Here is a 21,613-nt window from a genome sequence, read left to right on the forward strand (position 1 = left end):
TATCAACCCAAATTGTAACAAATGTTCTACTTGCTACTGGATTTTACAAGATCGACGCGAGTCAACCTCTTTGGGGAAATAGATAGTTATCATCAACTTTAATGCTCGGTTCACCTTTGTCTGATAGCGCCGTTGAGTGAGTTACTAGACTTAGGATAAGAACTTCACTAAGTTCAATGCTCTGCAGATTCTTTCAACATTATCTCTAGCAGGATCTTGCATATAAACTCAATTCCTTTGTGTAATCATGATCTGAAAATCTCTAATTTTCATTCAGGTTATTGATAAGTTCGGAGATCCTCAGTTCTTTCCCTATGTTGGGTCTTTGTTCTTTACTTGTTTCATGATTGGGTGGCCATGATTCTTCATTGGTGAAATGTTCCTATGGTCTGATGATCATGGATCCTTGATTGGGAAGCGCCTCTATGATCTGATGATCATGGATCCTTTGTGGGGAAACGTCCCTATGATCGAATGACCATGATTATTCATTGGGAAAATGCCCCTATGGACAGACGATCATGGATGCTTCGTTGGGGAAGCCCCCCTATGATCTGATGATCATGGATCCTCTGTGGGGAAACGCCCCTATGATTGAATGACCATGATTCTTCATTGGGGAAATGCTGCTATGGACAGATGATCATGGATCCTTCGTTGGGGAAGCGCCCCTATGATCTGATGATCATGGATCCTTCGTGGGGAACTGCCCCTATGATTGAATGAGCATGATTCTTCATTGGGGAAACGCCCTTATGGACAGACGATCATGGATCCTTCGTTGGGGAAGCACCCCTATGATCTAATGATCATGGATCTTGTGTGGGGAAGCGCCCCTATGATTGAATGACCATGAATCTTCATTGGGGAAATGCCCTTATGGATAGACGATCATAGATCCTTCATTGGGGAAGCGCCCCTATGATCTGATGATCATGGATCCTTTGTGGGAAAACGCCCCTATGATGGAATGACCATGAATCTTTATTGGGAAAATGCCCCTATGGACAGACGATCATGGATCCTTCGATGGGGAAGCGCCCTTATGATCTGATGATCATGGATCCTTTGTAGGGAAACGCCCCTATGATCGAATGAGCATGAATATTTGTTGGGGAAACGCCCCTATGGATAGATGATCATGGATCCTTCATTGGGGAAGCGCCCCTATGATCTGATGATCATGGATCCTTTGTGGGGAAATGTTCCTATGATTGAATGACCATGATTCTTCATTGGGGAAACGCCCCTATAGACAGACGATCATGGATCCTTCGTTGGGGAAACGCCCCTATAATCTGATGATCATGGATCCTTTGTGGGGAAACGCCCCTATGATTGAATTACCATGATTCTTCATTGGGGAAAAGCCCTGTTAAAAAAATTATTTATCCACCCGTGTCCCCCTTTGGATAGTCTGCCGTGTTAGAGCTCCTGTATGATATACATATTGTTTCCTCCCTTTCCTATAAGGTCGGCCTTTTAGAGGAAGCGGTTTCTACATGGTATCAGAGCAGGCAGGGATCATGGTATCAAGTCCCCCTGGGAGCGGGCAGGTGTTAAAAAAATTATTTATCCACCTGTGTCCCCCTTTGGATAGTCCGCCGTGTTAGAGCTCCTGTATGATATACATATTGTTTCCTCCCTTTCTTACAAGGTCGGCCGTTTAGAGGAAGTGGTTTCTACAAGCCCCTATTGACAGACGATCTTGGATCCTTCGTTGGGGAAGCGCCCCTATGATCGAATGACCTTGATTCTTCGTTATGGTAGGGTTCCAAAGGTGGTTAAGCTCAAATCTAGGATGACCAATCCATTTCCTAAGGTTATCCTTTGAGCCAGTGAAGTTGTTATCAGCTACAATTACCTCATTTTTCTCATTTTCCATCAATCTATCCACAAAGGTGAGAGCCATTGAATCCAGCTCCTCCGGTTACCAAAATCCTCATATTAGACTGAAAAAATTTGGAGTTCCGCAATGTAGATTGAGTAGGCACCTTCAGATGGTGATTTCCATTGGAAGATTCTTTTGCCATTTTACAGATCTTCCTTTTGTTAACACCACCAGATCGTTAGCTTAATCACTGAAATCGCCTTTTAAGACCCTACTTGACTACTTCTCCTTTCTTCAGAAAGGAAACTCTAATCCACCTAATCGGGTCAAAGATAATAATTTTTCAGTTCAACTTTCTTTCAACGGTCATAATTTTTCATTAGAACAGGGTTACAGGAGCTATAATACCTTTTTGGAAAAGATAGCCAGTGTTCTACAGGTTGTCCAATAAATTCATTTATTGTACTAAAGTTTGGGAGCAATATTCGCATGTTTAAGGGGTCTATGTAGCCTCCGAAGTTTTGTGCGTGATTTCAAGATATTAGTTTCTTATTTAATTTTTATTTGTTTCCTATTTTATTTAGGTTTCCTTTTCCTTTGTATCCGTCCTCTTTATATAATCCAATTGCTTTGTTAAGTCTTCTTCCCCGTTGGAATTAGGGTTTTTTTTACCTTGAGGATTCTAAGGTTGTGAGCACTAGAATGAGATCTACCCTCCCTACTTTCTACTGTGCCATGGGGTCTAACTTTGTTGAACAGGTAGATCCCGAAGTCCCCTGCTCAGATGTCAAGATCGTTTAGCCTAAACAAAGGAGTTCAGATCTGCTACCCACATGGGGACGGGTGGAGACAGTTCTGAACCCGGCCTCCATGGGGGTTGGGACTCGCCTCTAGGGTGTGGGACCGACTTGCCATGGAGAGGTCAGATCTGTCCCCATCCGTCCCCATATGGGTAGCTGATCCGGATTCTAAACAAAGCTTATCAAATTACAAAATTGGGATTCAAAAAATTAGTGCTATGTAATATGAAAGCACAATACCATTTAAATACATGCTTGGGATGCATGATAGTACATGGAGTTATATGGTTGAATTCAAATCTGAACTTGGACTATCCAAGTTTGAAATTAGCATGGGGCCAATGAGAGCACGCAACCAGCCAGGTGGCTGCTTTCTTTCTCCCAAATAATTATTGCTTAATCCTACTAAATTTATTACTCTAGGATTTATATTCCCATACAACATTTTTTTGTTTGGATGTGCCTACTAATCGTAGTAAGTCGTAACCCATCCCACCCTACAATTCAGATCCTCTACGGCACGCTGCCCGTAGCAGCCTGAGAGGCGCACAAACAGGGCATAGCACAATGACTGCCTTACCCTTGCCCGAACACCTTGCCCAAGCGGGGGTAAGGCGGTCATTGCGTTATGCCTTGTTTGTGCACCGCTCAGGACGCTATGGAAAGCGCTCCACAAAAAATCTGGATCCTCCTCCATTTTAGTTACCTTTTTACGTGATAATGCCTATTCATTGCATGCAAACTTCTCACAACTAGAGTTTTAGGCCTCTAATAACAAAATAAGGACTGAAAATAATCATTCATTGTGGCTCCCTCACTTTGTCAGGCAGCAACAGTCGCATGTGAAACTAGAGATGTGAATGGATGTTCAAAAATCCAAAATCGATTCATATCAATATCCGTTTGGAGCTATTCAGATTTGAATTCGAATAATCCAAATTATAATCCATTTGATCCAAATAGTTATTCGACTGATAATAATAATAAAAAGTAACTAATGATCTTTAGACTCTTGAAGATTCAACAGGTTTTAGACAATGAGGAAAAGAAAATAATCATGAGACTAAGGTAACTAAGAGACATTGATTATGTTACGAACCTGGATTAGTTCACAACAAAATTCAATCTTCTTCGAGGAAAGATTAACCTTCTAACCTACTTCGAGGGAAGGGTCTTTCCTCCTACGTGTGCAAAGACACGGCTTAGGTTAATATTCGTCTCCCTCTTTAAAACAACTCATTACGTGATATTTATAACCAGCTAAGTCTGCTTAATTGGCACCTGGTGCAAATCTCCTAAAGATTAGGACCACTAACACAATACCTATCACATATCAAAAACTAACATGATAACTAACTACAATCATGATGGACTCTTATCTAAGAAAGAAGATAACTAAACATCACCCAACATGACCTGAGCACTATCCTTAATTTGGCCCCCAGGTGAGAGTGGGACCCATGTTAGAATCGTTATTCCCTCTAATTCGCTGCCTCCTCCAATTCTTCACATGGGGGCAGAAATGACCAACCTACCCCCTGCCCTAATACACTGCCCAAGGTGGGGTCCACTCCCCCCTATTAGAGGAATTGAAGGAATTGAAGGTGCCCGCGAATCGGAGGTGATAATTATTCCCCATGTTAGCACATAACATTTAATGTAAGGTAATTGATTGACACGCCAAAAGTTCCAAAGTTGATGAAACGCGTTAAATAAAGTCTTTTAACCTATCCCATACTAGGTTGGCCCAATCTAGCATCCATACACTAGAGTGAGTCGACCCATTAGGCACATAACAGATTAACAGCTAATTCTATCTGGGGAAGAAGGTCCAGGTTACACAAGTTAGGATGTAACAGGATAGTCCAAAAAAAAAATGAGTGGGTAGAGACAGCTTAGATTAATCCTAAAATAAATAAAAAATGGATGACTCGAATTTATCTTGAAATTTTTGGAGAAAAAAAGGCCTCATTTGATCTGCCACGTGCGTGTTGTTGGCTTTTAAAGTGGGTACATATGGGAAAGAGACCTGCAACCTGATAACTACTTCACTGGCTCAAATGGAGAGGAGTAAAATCCGGAGCTAGCTAGCTTTGTTTGGTTTGTTGGATTTCTGTTTTAAGGAAGGGAAAAGAAAAAGAATAAAACCCGATGATGAACCACTACAAGTGCCATATATAGTCTTGTCTTGTCTTGTTGTAACCCTTCCTTGCTCTCCCTCCTCCTTCCTTCTTCACATCCAAACCCTACAACTCTCTCTCTCTCCATCGATCTCTTGATTCAAAAACTTCAGTACAACACCCACCTTACTTCAACTGTTAAAAGATCTCTCACTCACCAGCTCCACTTCATCTTCGATCTCTTCCACAAGTATTGGGTGAAGGTGGTGGGTCTAGCATATATATATATATAGTACATGACATAGACCAATAACTGACCAAGAGGTAAGCTCATGGACAACCTATGATAGGGATTTATAACAGAACAGATTCCTTGGAGTCCACGTGGGATCCTCCTATTTTTTTTTGTGTTGCAGGATAGGGTTCGCTGAGCAGGTAAAGACTTACTCGAGTCCAATCCTCCAGTAAGGGTTAGGCCTGGGTGAGGAGCACTGAGTTGAGAAGAGAAGAGGCGAGGGCAAGGGTCAAACACTCGAATTTTTCTCCTCTCAGGTTCCCTGCCCGATCAGTCCTCAAGTGAATTGTGGGGGGGGGGATATTGGAAATTTGGATGGATGTACGTAGGGGTGTTAATCCATCGGTTAGGGTCGGATTAGGTTAGGGTTGAGTTGATTTTGAAGTGGGAATGGTGAATTCAAAACCAAACCAAAAGTTCGTTTGACTTTGGTTAAGGGTGTCATTTTATAATCGAATTAAATCGGTTCGTTTTTTGTTTCCAAAGTTGGAATCTTATTTAGGTTCGGTTTGGTTTCAATTTCATTACTAAAATTATTAAACCGAACCGAATTATCTGTTTTCAAACTGAATAAGGAACCATATAAAATTATATTGTTTTTCATTTTTTTTAATTAAATGTAGATGATAAATTCTTTTCCATTTTAGTGTTTGAGAAAAGTTTGGTGGACTATAATCCTAACAAATAAGGGTTTATTTATTGGTTAAGATGCAAAAAAATTGGCCAAACATTTAAAATAGGATAGAAACCAAATATAAAACCAAATCAAAACCCACTAAGAAGATGAATACAAACCTGAACCAGTTGTTTTGAATGTATTCCTATTTTCGGTTCGGTTCATTTTGGTTTCTACATTTTGTTTCTTAAATTGACCGACTAACACCCTTAGCTTCAGGTTGTATTGGTTTGTTATCAGGATCGGCTTTGGTGTCAACCCAGTTTGGGTTCAGTTCAACATACATATTTATACAAAACTATGGAAAAATCTGATTTATTTTAATGGGTTTCAGGTTGTTATTAGTTTCTTATCGAGTTTATCAACTTGTTTTTCAGTTTTGATTCCAGTTCTGTCATTGTCTGGTGTGGTTTGGTTCGGATTGGTTCGATTTGGGGTCATAATACCCCAAATCTGAAACCTGTCCAATAAGACTTTGGTGCGGTTTGATCTAAGCTATTTTGATTTGGACCGATTTACCTGGTTTGGTCTCAATTTTGACACCCCTAGATGTTTACACGAATTGCCTCCACACTGTCCCCTCCCGCTAACATTAATTTATTCACCTATGTCCAAATGTTTCTTAAAACTTCAATCTTTTTTAGGCTGACACTATTGAGTTATTTCTTCTCAGTTTCACAAGATTTAGGTAGACCATGTTGAAGAAAGCAAGCGCTCCGGTGTTGCCAAGACATGGGCTTCCCAATTCATCTAAGGTATGATGCATCTTGGCTTTCCTTGAATTTTTTCCTTTTCTTCATTCAATTTGGATCCTCTATAGCCGGACAGAAAGTGGCCTTGGTGTGGCCCACACCCAGACAAGGGCGTGGACCCCACTTGGGTAGGATGCCCGGGCAATAGGTAAGGCGATCATTTCTCCCTTGTCTAGGTGTGGGTCGCACCAAGGCCGCTACCTGCCTAGTCGTAGAGGATCAAAATCCTTGCTTACATCCTGGTCCTACTTCACTAATCATTCCAGCTTCATATTCAATTAGTGTATAACTTATTAAAATGAACAACCAATGCTAGATAACAAGAAAGGGAAAATTCTTGCTAAAACCAAACCACTTCCAAGTGTAGACACTAAATTTTGTCACCCCCCGGCGATGATGACAACAAGACACGGACAGACATCGGTATCTCTCTCAAGAAGGACTCTTGTCCCTACATTTGAACCAAATCACCCTAAACATCCCTAAAATGGCTTATCAGACCCTTTTACTAAACGCTGAAGGAGGTACTGCTCACCCTCCTTCCCACGACACCGTAGGGACGAGTACTTGATTTCCATGGCGCCATGAAGGGGTGTGACATCAGCCTATTGACATCACACACGACGCCGTGGAAAAGTCCCCCATAGTGCCATGGACATCTCCATGGCTCCGTGGAGGACTTATCTGGCCAGGGTTGAGGGTCCCCCCTCCCCTATAAATAGGAGGGTCCCCCTCCCTTATTTTTTAAGGTTTTTCGGGCTAGAGGATCCTCCACAGGCGATTTCTATCCCTTTTTTGCTCCTTTTCTCCCCTTTTCCTCACTCTCTCTACCGTGAGTGTGTGAGTGAGTAAAGTCATTTCGGTGGGGTAGATCCTTCAATTACCCATCCGAATTTAGAGCGATTCTGCTATTTGAATTGGTTAGCCCGTCAGTGTACGCTTAATATAAAAACCCCTTTTACAGTCGTTACTCTGTATGCATACAGATAACAAAAATCCCTTATATAGTCGTTACTCTGCCCGAAGTTTGAGTAGCGAAACCCATCTCATATAGTCCTTACTCTATCCGACAAGAGAGAGCCAAGCCGATCGTCCGTCTCTACCTGAGCCGTGGGACATCACATATTTCACACTCAGTGCGCTTTCGTTTATTTCGTGTATTTCTTGACAGGTATCTGTATCTTTCCTTCTTATTATTTTTGGCATAATGTAGACAATTAAAGTAACTCGTTTTAGTGTACATAGAAAATGATTTTTCTTTCTTTGTCATGATTAGTGCATTATAACTTAGCCTTACATGTTAGTATAGGATATATTATTAAGGGGGAATATTCAAAAACCAGCATCTAGTAGAAAGACCGATTTATCTGGGCGAGGTGGGTGCCTAACATCTTCCCACCCTCGCAACCTGACTACTTACCATGAATCTCTGACCAGACCAAATGGAATCACTAGCCCTTTCCACTAACCCCGGATGGGGCTACACCCATTGGGTCCTAGGCCCTAACCCTAGGTGGCGACTCCATTTCTTTATAAAGCATGATCCCAATCCCCATGATGATATATCGGAACGATACACCATTATTCATCAAAGCCAATTCTTGTCGCCAAGAGGCTGAGGAACCCTCGTCCCGAGGACCACGGTACTTACATCGGAAAATTCAAGTTCAAAGAAACAAACCAAAGCAGGGAAGAGGAATAAGTGAACAACTAAGAAATAGTGGTATCTATTATCATAGAGATGGATCAAACAGGGAATCACCAAGTTCGATTTAAGACGCCAGTCAAGAGAGAGATGTTTGAGAGGAGACCTTACCTATTCTTAATTCATTCATCAATTGGTGTAGGGAAAACAAATATTGATTCTTCCTTTCAAAACAGGAATGAAGTAGAGCAGAGTACGTGCTATAAAGTACAAACATAAAATAAGATATTCCATCTTCTTTAGCGATAAAATTAATGAACCGCCAAACATTACACCCATTTACTTAGAAACAAAAACATAATCAATCACAGAAAGCTGATCCAATTTCTGTTATTCTCAAAACCAATTACCAAAACCAAAAACGCAAAAAAGTGGAAGAGACAGAGAGAGAGAGAGAGAAGGTCGATGAAGAAGATGAATGGAATGGGGGCAATCGGTGGCTAGGGTTCGAATAGTCAAAGACGGAATACCAGAAGATGGTTTTTTTGCGTCTTTTCTTTTTAAAATTTTGATTTTTATTTACACAAACTAATCTTAAGTTTAAAAAGTATTATATGCATTTAATTTTTAATTTATATGTGTATAATACGGGCAGGACCATTAAAAACATGTTTTTTTAACATATATATGGATGTATATGATAAAATATATATATATTTTTTAATCAAACATTCGGATACACGTATAATATGCAAATTTACTAAGTTCCAACGGTGGTACATGGCAACAAAAGAGCTTCAGGAACACTATAGAGGGTCTTCTAGTTTCTCCATAGTGTCTCCCAATAACTCACACACTTGATGGAAGGATGTGATATGTGACTTGGTGAAATTAGAGACCTCTTACACCTTAAATCGGATCTTTAACCCCTGCAATTCCCTGTTCGTTTAGTTTCCCTAGTGCCCCTAACAAGGGGGCGCAATGATTATTCCACCCCTACTCGAACACTCTACCTGAGTGGGGTCCACCCCCCTCTTATTATAGGTACTAGGAAACTGGACCGGGCAAGAAATTACACAAGATCATTTTCCCCTTAAATCTCTCTATTTCATAATTACCTAGCTCTCATCAAAATGGCTATTTTAGAGATGGTGTTGTGTGCATCCCCACTTTCCTTTATTTCAGAGGTCACATAAGCTTTTAGGAGATTCCTCTCAGCATCCCCATGTTGCTCTTTCGAGTTTTCCTCTTTCCTTGTATTTGTCTATAAATGACTCTCCATCAGTCAACAGATGTAAAAAAACAAATACAAGTAATTTCAAGGCATTCATAGAAAGTGATTTGCATGATAAAACCAATTAAAGATCAATCACCAAGTGATGGTTATAAAGATATCATAATGTTAAGCGAAAATTACTTGGACATCCTCTGTACTATGGCCTAATTACTTAGTCTCCCCAAGGTTTAATACAATTACTTGAACACCCCCTGCAGTTCCGTTAGTGAGTAAACGAAAGGTTGGGTTAAATATTTTCTAAATACCAAAAGTACCCTTTCGGTATAGTGAAGTGTACCCTTTACTATCCAAAATGTAAACCTAAAGACTAATGTTATCTATCGTTCACCGTCAACTCTCCATTCTCCACTCTCCAATCTCCACAAGTCCTTAGGCGAGTTGCAGTCACCGGAGTTGCAGTCGCTGGAGTCGATGAAGTAAACCGTGCTGCCTTGTGAGCATACCACCGGTCAGGTAAGAAAACCCTCAAACCCTAACCTTATTGAATCTCTATCTCTGCTTACCGTAACCTTACTGAATCTCTATCTCTTCTTAGCCTAACCTAGAAAAATCAGTAATTTCATACTCTAATTTCATTCTAATGGTGATTTCATCCTCATCAGGCTTCGGAACTCAGCTTTGCCGTTTTCAAAAGGGTCTCCATATCTTCAAAAGGGTCTCCACATCTGCTCAATTTCATACCTTTCTGTCGTGCTTCTTCCGCAAGGTTTGCCCCTATCCCAAGTTGTTTTGTTTCCAGGTAAAAGCCATGTAAAATGAAAATTTTCAAAGTCACTTTTTTATTCAGATTTTAACTGAAAACAAATGGAGTTCTAGTTACAATTGTATCAGAGACAAGATTAGTTTAATAGATGAGGTGTAGAACATAGAAACCTGGAAGACAGGAGACATAAACACCCAACACTAGTCCTCGTATGTTCTGTTTGATTGCCTCATAATTAGTTATTCACTACAATCATTGAATTTAGTGAAGCACCAGCGAATTCTTAATGAAAATCCCTTCACAGAAGGTTATGGAAGCCATTCAATTGTTCATTGTGACTGCCTACTAAATGTAGCAAGAAGTTTTTTCATCTCAAAATGAGAACTTTTCAGATTGCATGACATAATATGATTAACTCTGTAATTTTTTTATTTAGTTCTTGTCTGAACTATCCCAGTGAGGAATGCATATTTTCTCTTTAGTTCCCACCAGACAGGTCTCAAGTATACTTTTTTCAGATTTCATTGGTAGATTAAAATGACCCACTTTCCTGTTGGGTACAAGAGAACATCAAAGAAGAGCACATAATGATATGCTCCCTCAAAGCTTTTTGTGATATTTTTTCTAGGAAACAAATACTTCCAAGCTTTAAGATGCTAGCCTGTATTGCACAGTGGTGGGTCCTCTGAATTTAACTCATTTACACCAGATTTCCTTATAGAAAAAAACCTTCTTTGTGCTTAGTAAACAAATTCTACTTGTGCATAGGAATGACAGGATGCTTTGAGTGGTTATCCAATCAGACAATTGACAATTGTTAGATTTATGAGGATGCTTTAAATATCAATTCCCATCTATTCAAGTAAATGTTCATGTAATCATGATTTTGTCTTCTAATACCTTATTTGGCTGAAAGTTTGCATGGTTATTCAACTATGGGTTTGTACTCTGCTTTCATTTGTTTTTAGTGCTGTCTTCCTTGGGTCTTGGTTATTCAACTATGGGACCTTTAAGTTACTTGTAATGAGTATAGGATGGTGAGATACAACAAGCCACTTGTAGCCTATAAATGATTTTATGTGACAGTTAAGGGTGTATATATGTTAGTTTCAAAAGGGATTTCAAGTAGAATGATCTTTGAGAGAATAAAAAAAGTGAGACATCTGTCCTATTAATGATTTCCTTTTGTTTGTTGGCCATTTGTGGTTAAAAAAGTGAGACAAGTTGCTTTTTTATTCTAAATTGCAACTGTATTCTCTATTGAATATGATGTTGTTAACCCCTCTAATGTATTATGTTTGTTTTCCTCAATTGTCCAGCACTAAGTATGGAGTATCCAATTTATTTCCACTGGAATGGTATAGTGAAAAGGAAATGGTTTGACCCAGATAGATATGGGTATGTGGACATGGTCTTTGACATCTATAATTCAGTCATTGACCATGTCCCTGTAGGACATAATGTGAAATTCAAGGTCAGAAGTACACAGTCGAGACAGGGTGAAGTGAAAGTCGCAAATGATAACACTCTGTATCAATATTTTACTTCTCATGGTTTGGATGACATAAATTTCTATGTTTATGATGTTGAAGCAAGTCCTTCTGACAATGAGACTTATACAGTAAATGGGTTTCCCAACAGTATAGTGTATAGAGAAAGTCAAAGAGAAAAGGAAAGGCAAAGAGATATGGAAGTAGAATTTGATTCTAGAGTTGATGATTATGGTCAGACTCGTTTGCTACAAAACAGTGTTTGGTGTAATAGGGCAAAGCATAATGTTAGAAGGGGTGGTGGTGTATGCAAGACTATTTCAAATGCCAGCAACAGTGGTAGTGGTGATGGTAATGGTAATGTTATTGCCAGAGGTACTGTCGATGCCAAGTATCCTGATCATGGAAAAGCAATTGCAAAGACCAAGAGTATTACTGAACCAAGTGGAAAAGGTACTAGTACAAGCTTTGCAACTAGTAGTGGATTGAAAAAAATTACAGATGTTGGTGAGACCCCTACCAGGAGGGTGACCAGGAGTGCTAGTAAGACCCCTTCAAGGAGTTTGACCAGGAGTACTAGTAAGACTCCTACAAGGAGTGCTACTAGGACTCTGACCAGGAGTGCTACCAGGAGTGATTCTTTACAATCTGCTAACTCTTCAAGTGATGACTTAGATTGGACACAACTCAGTAATGAGGTGAGTGATGAGGGGAACGATGATGGGAGTGATGAGGGTAAGGATGGTGATGATGTTCCAACTAAGATTGATGGTTTGATGGCTGATTCTGGCATAGAGGTTGTTCCTTCATGTGAGTTATCTGACTATGACTCTGAAGAGTTTTTGGGGCCTGCACAAGGTATTGCTGTTGAAGGTAATATAAATTTTGCTGTTGGTCATGTGTTTGCTGATGTATATGCATTTAGGAAGGCCCGTAAAAAATATGCAATACAAGAGGGTATTGAGCTTTTGAGAAGGAAGAATGAGAAACATAAAGTGTTTGCATTGTGTAAAAGTTCTTGGTGTCCTTGGAGAATAAATGCCTCCCTTACTGAAGATGGTTAAACATTTATGGTGAAGTCATATAATGATGTTCATACATGTTCAAAGTTGAGCACAAATAAGGATGCCACTTGTAGATGGATAGGTGAGACCATTGCTCTTATACTCAAGAATGACCCGGAAATGAAAGTGAAATCTTTAATGAATTTTTTGGTTAGGGAATATGGTCTGACAATTACTTACATGAAGTTGTGGAGGGCAAAAAGAATTGCTGAAGAAATCAATGAAGGTAACCATGCTCTTTCTTATGCACTGTTACCACATTATGTTAATTTGGTGTTAGAAAAGAATCCTGGGAGCATGTTCATTCTCAGATATGATGACAGGCAAGACATGTCTAAAAATCCAAGATTCAAGAGGCTTTTTGTTTGCTTCAAAGCATGCAGTGAAGGATTTTTGAGGGGATGTAGACCCTTTATAGGACTTGATGGCTGCCATCTGAAGGGAAAATATGGAGGGGTTTTGTTATCAGCTATTTCTGTTGATGGGAACAACTCATTATATCCTGTTGCATATGGAATAGTAGAGGTTGAATGTAGAAGTAGCTGGTTGTTTTTCCTAGAGATGTTAGCAAATGCTCTCCACAATGGTACAAATGATTTGATCTTTATGTCAGATAGACAGAAGGTAAAAAATCTAAGTTCATAGTTATGGATTATTTCAATTTTTTGAGGTCAAATGATTACCCATATATTATTGACTTTGACTCTTTGTTTTTATATGTTGTAGGGACTGTCAGATGTCATTACTGCAACCTTTCCACGTGCACATCAAAGGTGTTACAGTAGGCATTTATACCAAAATTTAAGAAAAAATTTCCTGGATTGTTATTGAAAAATCATTTTTGGGCAGCCTCAAGATCCTACACTCCAATTGTGTTTGAAAGGGAAATGAATTCAGTCAAGGAGATTGATAATGATGCCAACCTGTGGTTGATGAGAAATAAGCCAGACATGTGGGTTAGACATACTTTTGACAATAGAGCAAGAAGTGATCATATTACAAATAATATGAGTGAGTCCTTCAACAACTGGATTATAGATCTGAGGAACAAACCAATTCTCATATTGGTTGATGCATTAAGGAGCAAACTGATGGATAGATTTTACAAGATGTATTCAAGGAGGTGCACCTATCATGATACATTAACACCAAAAGCTAGAAGCAACTTAAACAAGGTCTAAGAAGAGTCTAGGGTCTTTCGGGTCCTACTGGCAGATGACTTTCAGTATGAGGTGACAGACAACTTTGCAAGTAGATGTGTGGTCAATTTGAAAGATCGTACATGTTGTTGCAAAGTATGGGAGTATACTGGTATGCCATGCAAATATGCAGCAACAGCTATCTTACACAAAAGGGAGTTGCTTGAGACATATTGTGATGCATATTATAGTATGCAAAAGTATATGACAGCATACTCTGGGTTCATTGCCCCACTTCTTGCTCTAGATGGGTTGAGAGAAGATGTTATGAACTATGTAGTGCAACCTCCTCCTTTGAAAAGGATGCCTGGTAGACCCCATGTCAATAGAAGAAGGGAACAAGATGAGGGACCTGTTGCTGAATTCAGAAAGAGAAGTTGAACTGTTAGATGTGACAACTGCAAGCAGTTGGGTCACAATAAGAGGAGATGTGAGGGAGCACCAGTAAAGGACAAGAGAGCATCTAGTAGGACAGAGGGTGTTATGCAGGTATAATTTCTTAATCCTATATTTATGTTTGAGCATGCTATTCTGAGCCATGAAGTACTTATGAGGTTTAATTTTATTGAATTATAGGAAAAAGGGCAAGGAGCACCAGTTAAGGACAGTAGAGCATCTAGTAGTAGGGCTAAGGCAGTTGTGCAGGTATATTTATTGTATTTTTTTATCCTATAATGCATACTTATCTGAGCCATGAAGTACTAATGAGGTTTAATTTCATGCTAATATAGGACAAAGTTTAGAGGGAATCAGTGAAGGAAAAGAGAGGATCTAGTAGTAGGACAAAGGCTGTTGTGCAGGTATATTTATTGGATTTTTTAATCCTATAATACACTGAGCCATGAAGTACTGATAAGGTTTAATTTCATGCTAATATAGGACCAAGTCCAGAGAGAATCAGTGAAGGAAAAGAGAGGATCTAGTACTAGAACAACTGGTGTGAAGGTATAATTTTGATTCAACAACTGTATTTGAGCATCTTTCATTACTTAAGGTTTTGACTGATGAAATTCATTCATTTTCATGTAGAGAAAAACAAGAAGTGAGACCCAGACCCAAGAGGAGGCATGCAGCTCCTAGAGAGTTACTAGATCACAGACATCTAATGTGACCATAGCTGAGTGTCCAGAAAACAAGATAAAGGGTCAGAATGGTTGCCAAGATTGCAAGGAGAAAAGCAAAAAAAATTAGAAAATAGGAAAAAATGAAGAGTAGTTGTTTATTTCAAACATTGGGAATGAATGTATTGTATTTGAGAAACAAGGCAGATATTTGGGTTTGTTTTATGGAATGTGTGTTTACTTCTCTTTAGTAATGGAAGTTTATTTTGGGAGTTGACATTAATTTAAGATGACCCATGGATTGTGATATGGATGTTTAGTTCATGGATTCAACAGGTTGTTTTGGTCATGTATTCAATATGGATGTAATGACCTATGGATTGTGATATAGATTGGGAAGGAGATGGTTTGTTCTTCTTCTTATTTGGATTCAACATGATGTTCAGTTCCCCTTTTTTTGTTAGTTGGAGTCAGTAGGATGTCTTGTTATTGGATTGGGAAATGGATGATGAATATGGAGTGCAACCATTTCCCAGTCCATTTACTTTGTTTTGCAACTAGGTAATGAAGTATCTCTTATTTGAGCATTCAAACATAATGTGTGGTTGCAACGAATTTTTAGTAAGTTAGTCTAGGTAAGAGCTGTCCATTTCTTGGATATAAATGTCTTGATGGGATTACACAAACACCATAGAGAATCAGAAACAAAGTTGTGAACTAAGGAAACATTCCATTACTTCTCCAACCATTTCAATCCCATTTTAACAGTCTCAAAAACATTAGTACCAGTGCCCACAAATGTTCTTCATCATACTTTTACATTCACATTAATTTCACAATAACAGCTACAACGATTACAAGAAAGAAAACAAACACAAATTGACCAAAGCACTTCAGTGATTCATTGAACTTCTCCAACATTAGCAATCTCAGCTTCACATTTTGCATCTCCTCATTCGTTTGTTGCCTTTCAGTAGGATTGAGATTGTTCATTGGTGCTTCTATGACCGGAGAATCAGTAGGGTATGGGTTAATGGGATCACACCAAGAGATAACCCACACTTGTTATTAGGACCTCCACATGCATAATAAAGCTTGTGCTTATTATCCACAGACTCCGATATCCTCACAATAGCTCTTACTCCACATCTGCAAATCATATTAACATATTTTGGACCTTCATACTTCTTGTTACACACACTTGAAGAAGACATTATATCTGCAAAAACAGAGTAACAGTTACAACTAAGGCAAAATTGAAGAGAAGAAATCTGATTGCTAGAGAAAAAGAGTAAAGTAAGAGTTGAGTAAATTAGCTTTGTTGGTCTTCTTGTAGGGGTAACAGTTGCATTCAAATAAGGCATGCTAAAAGGATCTACCAAAGTCTATCATATGCAATGTCCACGGTGTAAATCCCAAGTTTTTAGAGGTTGGAGAAAAAGTGGCAGCAGAAATGCAATTTGGACATGAAACTTGATACATTTGTTAGCAAAGCACAAGAATGACCCTGAGGATTTTAAGTTGGATGTCTTTGGAAATGGAGAGGATGCACATGAAGTCCAGTCTGCTGCCAAAAAGTTAGATCTGAACCTCAAATTTCAGAAGGGGAGGGACCATGCTGAAAGAAGCATTGGCTAACCAGCCTCTGCCTCTTACCTCTGAGCAGAGATACAACCTCTCCTGGGAGGCTGCAACTCAGAGATTCATGGATTATTCTCAGCTAGATAGAGTCTTGAATAACACTGAGGAGAGTGCAGACTCAAGCAGAGCTAGTAGAAAGATGACCAAATCAATTTCAATGCCTAGTTTGTCAGAGGTGGTTGATGGGGGTCTGGCTTTTGCCCATTACTCTCTCACTGGAAATGAGATTTTGAGGTTGGCCACGGGGGCGATACTTGGCACACGAGATTATGGGAAGCAGCACTGTAAGGACCTTCATTTGTTGCCACCACATGTAGAAAATCCTATCTATGGTTGGTAGACTACTTAGACCAAATTGCATCAGTTTCTCTTGTGTATAATAGTCATGCTGTATATTTAGGCTGTTGTTTGGGAGTTTCAGGTCTCTTGGCTATCCTCTTTCTAATTTTTTTTCACGTTAATCCAAATTTTGCTTGTAGTTTTCCTTAATTCTTTGCTCTATTTGTAAATGTAAAAAAATGTACCCTGTATTTATGATTCAATGCATCTGTTTAAAGATACATTTGTATTTATTCTGTTCTAGCCTAGGTTAGTAAATGCAGCTTCTTCTATCCGTGGATTTTCTTCAAATCCATCTATGCCAATACATATGGTTATCGATATCAATTAATCAATGAGAAGCCGAAAAATAGAAAGGAAAAGCAAAGTGGGCAACCTCTGCATTTATTGGATGTAATAATTGTATGTTTACATGTGAAGGTGGCAACAAGTGTAGTTGACAAGGATAAAGGGTTGTTGTCTCTACATCTTAGGATTGGATTTTGCCTAATCATTGGACCAAAATATACCTAAAGCTTGATTATTACAGTGAAAAAAATTACCAATTTCTGAAGCTAGTTGCAGCAGAAGGGATGAGAGGGGAATCAGAAAGAGCAGAGCAGAGAAGGGGATTGAAGGGCTTGCAGAGTCTCTCAGGGCTTGCTGTGGCTTTCAAGATTGAATCAAACCACAATGCTGGCAGCAAGGGTTTCTCTCAGGGCCTGCCGTGGCTTCAAACAATGAATCAAAACACAATGGGAGCACTAATTTTACAACAGGAACAAAACCTTGGGGATTTGCCCTAGTTTCAAATCGTCTGGAGAAGAGAGGTAAGGTAGAGCATATACAAAAACAAGAGATATTAGAAGAGAGGAAAGGAAGAGAAATACCTCTCTGAGAGTTGCAGCGGTCAATTCTTGCCGGAAATATGGGATTTTTTCACTCTATCCTTTCGCCGGCGATGGAGCACTGCCAAGCTTCTTCTCCAACGGTTCCAAGATTTTGATTTCAATTTCTTTGTGTATTTTAGGGTTAAAACATGTAAAGGGTAAGTCTATAATTTCGACTTTGCAAGTTTCAATATAAGGGTAAAAAAGACATTTCCATTCTAGCTCTAACAGCAGACTAACACTGTCAGGTTTGGGGGGGGGTGTCAAGTAATTGTTTCAAACGTTGGAAATCATAAGTAATTAGGCCATAGTACAAGGGGTGTCCAAGTAATTTTCCCTTAACACTAATGTTAATTATTGAAATGAACCCGGAAGGGAGGAGGGGAATGGGGAAGGGGATTACTTAGTCCAGGATATTGAAATAAATTTGAAAGCTAGAGCCAACCAATTCACCTCATCTCATTCTTTAGGTTCATTATTCTCACCCTCAACAGCCCGCTTAGTAAGTCCTTCTTCCCCTAGGGAGGAGAGAGAGAGAGAGAGAGAGAGAGGGGATCCGTGTAAGGAGGTCTGTTATGACATGGTTGATTGATAAAAGGAGGGGAAATTCCAGGTATCCAATTGCAATCCCAAAGAGAAATCTGAGGAGTTCAGTTCACGTTCACGTACGTGAGCGTACGAGAACAGCTCCCAGCTGTTCAGATGGAATCCACTTTATGGGACCCCACATGGATGGATTCCATTTGAACAACTGGAGCTGTTCTCGTACGCTTCCGTGAGCCCAACTCAAATCTGAGAGCCAGTCCCTACCATGGTTCTAAGTATCGGTATCCTATCGATTGCCCGTATGTATCGGTTTTGTTAGTCACCGATATCGATACCGACACTGACACCGACACCGACACCGACACCGTATTGATAGCACGGTAATGACAAGGGGTAAAATGGTCAAAAAATGCATTTTTTTAAAAGGAAAATCAAGGGTAAGTGTTATACATATCTTCAACATTATTTTCCTGTTACACATCCTTATCGAACTTATTTGAGTTTGCTTATCAATTACTATATCATACTATCATACTATTATATAAAAGCATGTTGTGACAAATCTTTCAGGTACCTATTCTACCCTTTCATTCTTATCTAAAATTTCCTTCTACAATTCTTAATCTTTATGTCAATTTTTTTAATAATTTTATAATCTTAGGTACCCTTAATGTTAGTTATTTTTACTATTTTTAATTTTTAATTAGTGGGAAATCTTCAATTACCTCTTCCCCCGTGGCCGTGGATAGCCAAACTCTTGAATTCCTCTTCGAAGAGAACGAATCGAATGATTTCTCTCAGAGACTTCACTCTGCTTCAATCAAAGTTTGTTTGATCCTCAAGCAAGGAACTGAGGAGATCGGAGATGGAAGAGTAAGTTGGAACCATTCGCAGATTAAATCAGTGGTGTCGATCGGAACGATTTCTCTCAGAGACTTCACTCTGCTTCAATCAAAGTTTGTTTGATCATCAAGCAAGGAGCTGAGGAGATCGGAGATGGAAGAGTAGTGCTAGAAAGTTGAACCATTCGCAGAACTCTTGAGTTCCTCTTCAAAGAGAAGGAACCGAAGGATTTCTCTCAGACACTTCACTCTACTTCAATCAAAGTTGATCCTCAAACAAGGAACTGAGGAGATCGGAGATGGAAAAGTAGTGCTAGAAAGTTGGAACCATTCGCAGATTAAATCAGTATTATCGATTGCAATGTCAATTATTACTGCTATTCCACCTTTTTCAGGTAATGATCTCTTTTGTTTCAATTATTATTTTTTTAAAGTTGGTCTTCTCTATTTCATTATCATAGGTCAAGTAATCTGAAACGAATAGAAGGGAGGTGATGACAATTTTCCCATATTATTGACGCTGATTCAAACTGTTCTGTTTAATCATCTCCAAATCTTTGGAGATTTATAAGCCAGATTTCTGATCCTTTCCAATGGTTTTAAGCATTCTCAATTTTGAATTTTGATGGTTTATGTTGTATTGGAATTATCAATCTTCCTGTGAATTTTGAACCAAGAAAATTTCTTTGCATTCGATTGACAGGGGGAGGGGGAGATTTTTCCCTTACCATACTGGAATTATCAATCTTCCTGTGAATTTTGTTCACTTACTTTTTTAAGTTTAAATTTTCCACGGTTCTCACTTTGACTTAATTGCCATGGTTTCTTTACCCATTGTTCATCGTACGGTCGCAGACTTTTTTCCTGGTTACAGAATTGAGAAATCAATACGTAGTCAGGAAAAAAAAAAAGGAAATGGAGCCGAGCCCTTGGATTTTGTTCCGATGAATTGTAGAATTTGCATACTTGTAATCAACGAATTACAAGTCGAGCCCTGAACTCAATACGTTCCTTTCATATGATAGTGAGTGTGAAAAGAAAAAGTTTTTAAGCTGATGTAATGGGTGTAATAAGACATGGATAATGGGGCTGTGACTTGCTAGAGCAGCTGGGGGAGAGAGGAGCATTCCCCATGCCCATCATAACATGTTTACGCTAAGGTTTAGCATGTAACCTTTATAGTATTAGTTATGGATGAGCTAACCGTACATTGGATGAAGTTCACCGTGTATGCTGTTTGGTGATGTTATATTTCTGGGTCAGTAAAAATAGACAGGGAATGTGATTGATGTAGCTGAACTCAGGTACTTGTCATACACTATAGTTGAATTGCTTAGATGTTGCATAATTTCTTTTCTTAAGCGGATTTTGTAAAAGGTTCAAGTGCTTCTTTGAGAATTCTGACGGAATAAATCTGTGATTATTTTTATGGGAGATGGTATTGAGGTAGAGAAGATGGGCAGATTACGGTTTTTAAAGACAAAAGTTGAGATCCAACACCAAACTTTTCCTAGAAAGGTCTTAAAATTGATGCAAGTGTCTCAAGTTCTTACTGCAACATTCTAAGTTCTTGATGCCAATCCCCCATTTTTTTGTTCTCTGTTTCCTTGAATTCTTTTACTAATAGCAAGACCATTCATAAAGGCCATCAATCGACTGAATCATCTCTGAATATAGTGCAACTGGAAATCACTTTAAGTTGGCGTGTTCTTGCATGTTTGTTTTGTTATTTTTTTCTCCATCGTTAGTGGGTTGACTACTGTTGGGTTCCTTCTCTTGAAGATGACCATCGCTTACTGTTCTTTTCCACTTTCCATGGATACAAAAATTGAATCAAGGATTCCTTACACAAAAAGGAAGGTAAAATCAGGGTGAGATGATAAGGCTTCAACTTTCCAAGCTTCTTTCATACCCTGTAGATGCCGTGAATATCCAGGAAAAGAGGGTCAAGTACTTGATATTCATCATAGGCCTCATTTCTCTCATCATCATAGTTACGCCAATCCTTTGTGCCACTCTTTAATTTTATTCAGTAGCTTTAGTTCTCAATTCAAAACACAGATGTATCAGTTGATTTCTAGGCTTAATTTTGATCAATTGTCTCTCTCATCTCTTCCCTTCTCACTCTCATACGACTCCCTGTACTGATTCCTTCCCATACTCCATCCCACATATGGCCAGTGAAAGAGTGGATTAGAGAAATTTTGTCTACTAATACCACTGTTTAGGATAGAAAATCTTTGATATAAGGTGTCTAAACAATGGGAAATCTTTGATTTCTGCTATTTCCTTTAGTAAAATATTGTAGTTACAAACTGATTCCATTTGGGGATATTTAGCTCTTAGATGCTAATTGATATTGTCCATTAAACCGATCAATTATTTTTCTGTTGCTACCTGAAATCAAAATTTGTTTCTATTGCTCTGTTTCTTAGATTTCCTA

General features: G+C 39.0%; 1 long non-coding RNA gene and 1 pseudogene across 1 annotated transcript; both read left to right on the top strand.

Moving 5' to 3' along the window:
* Positions 1-228: 228 nt before the first annotated feature.
* On the top strand, positions 229-16,549 carry LOC122657779. Its single transcript, XR_006332357.1, has 3 exons — positions 229-239; positions 9,668-9,677; positions 16,446-16,549. It is a non-coding gene; the product is annotated as an uncharacterized LOC122657779 (long non-coding RNA).
* Positions 16,550-19,655: 3,106 nt separating this feature from the next.
* Positions 19,656-19,759, top strand: LOC122660667 (annotated as a pseudogene).
* Positions 19,760-21,613: the final 1,854 nt, after the last annotated feature.

This window comes from Telopea speciosissima, chromosome 4 (genome assembly GCF_018873765.1).
Source record: "Telopea speciosissima isolate NSW1024214 ecotype Mountain lineage chromosome 4, Tspe_v1, whole genome shotgun sequence".
Classification (NCBI taxonomy): domain Eukaryota; kingdom Viridiplantae; phylum Streptophyta; class Magnoliopsida; order Proteales; family Proteaceae; genus Telopea; species Telopea speciosissima.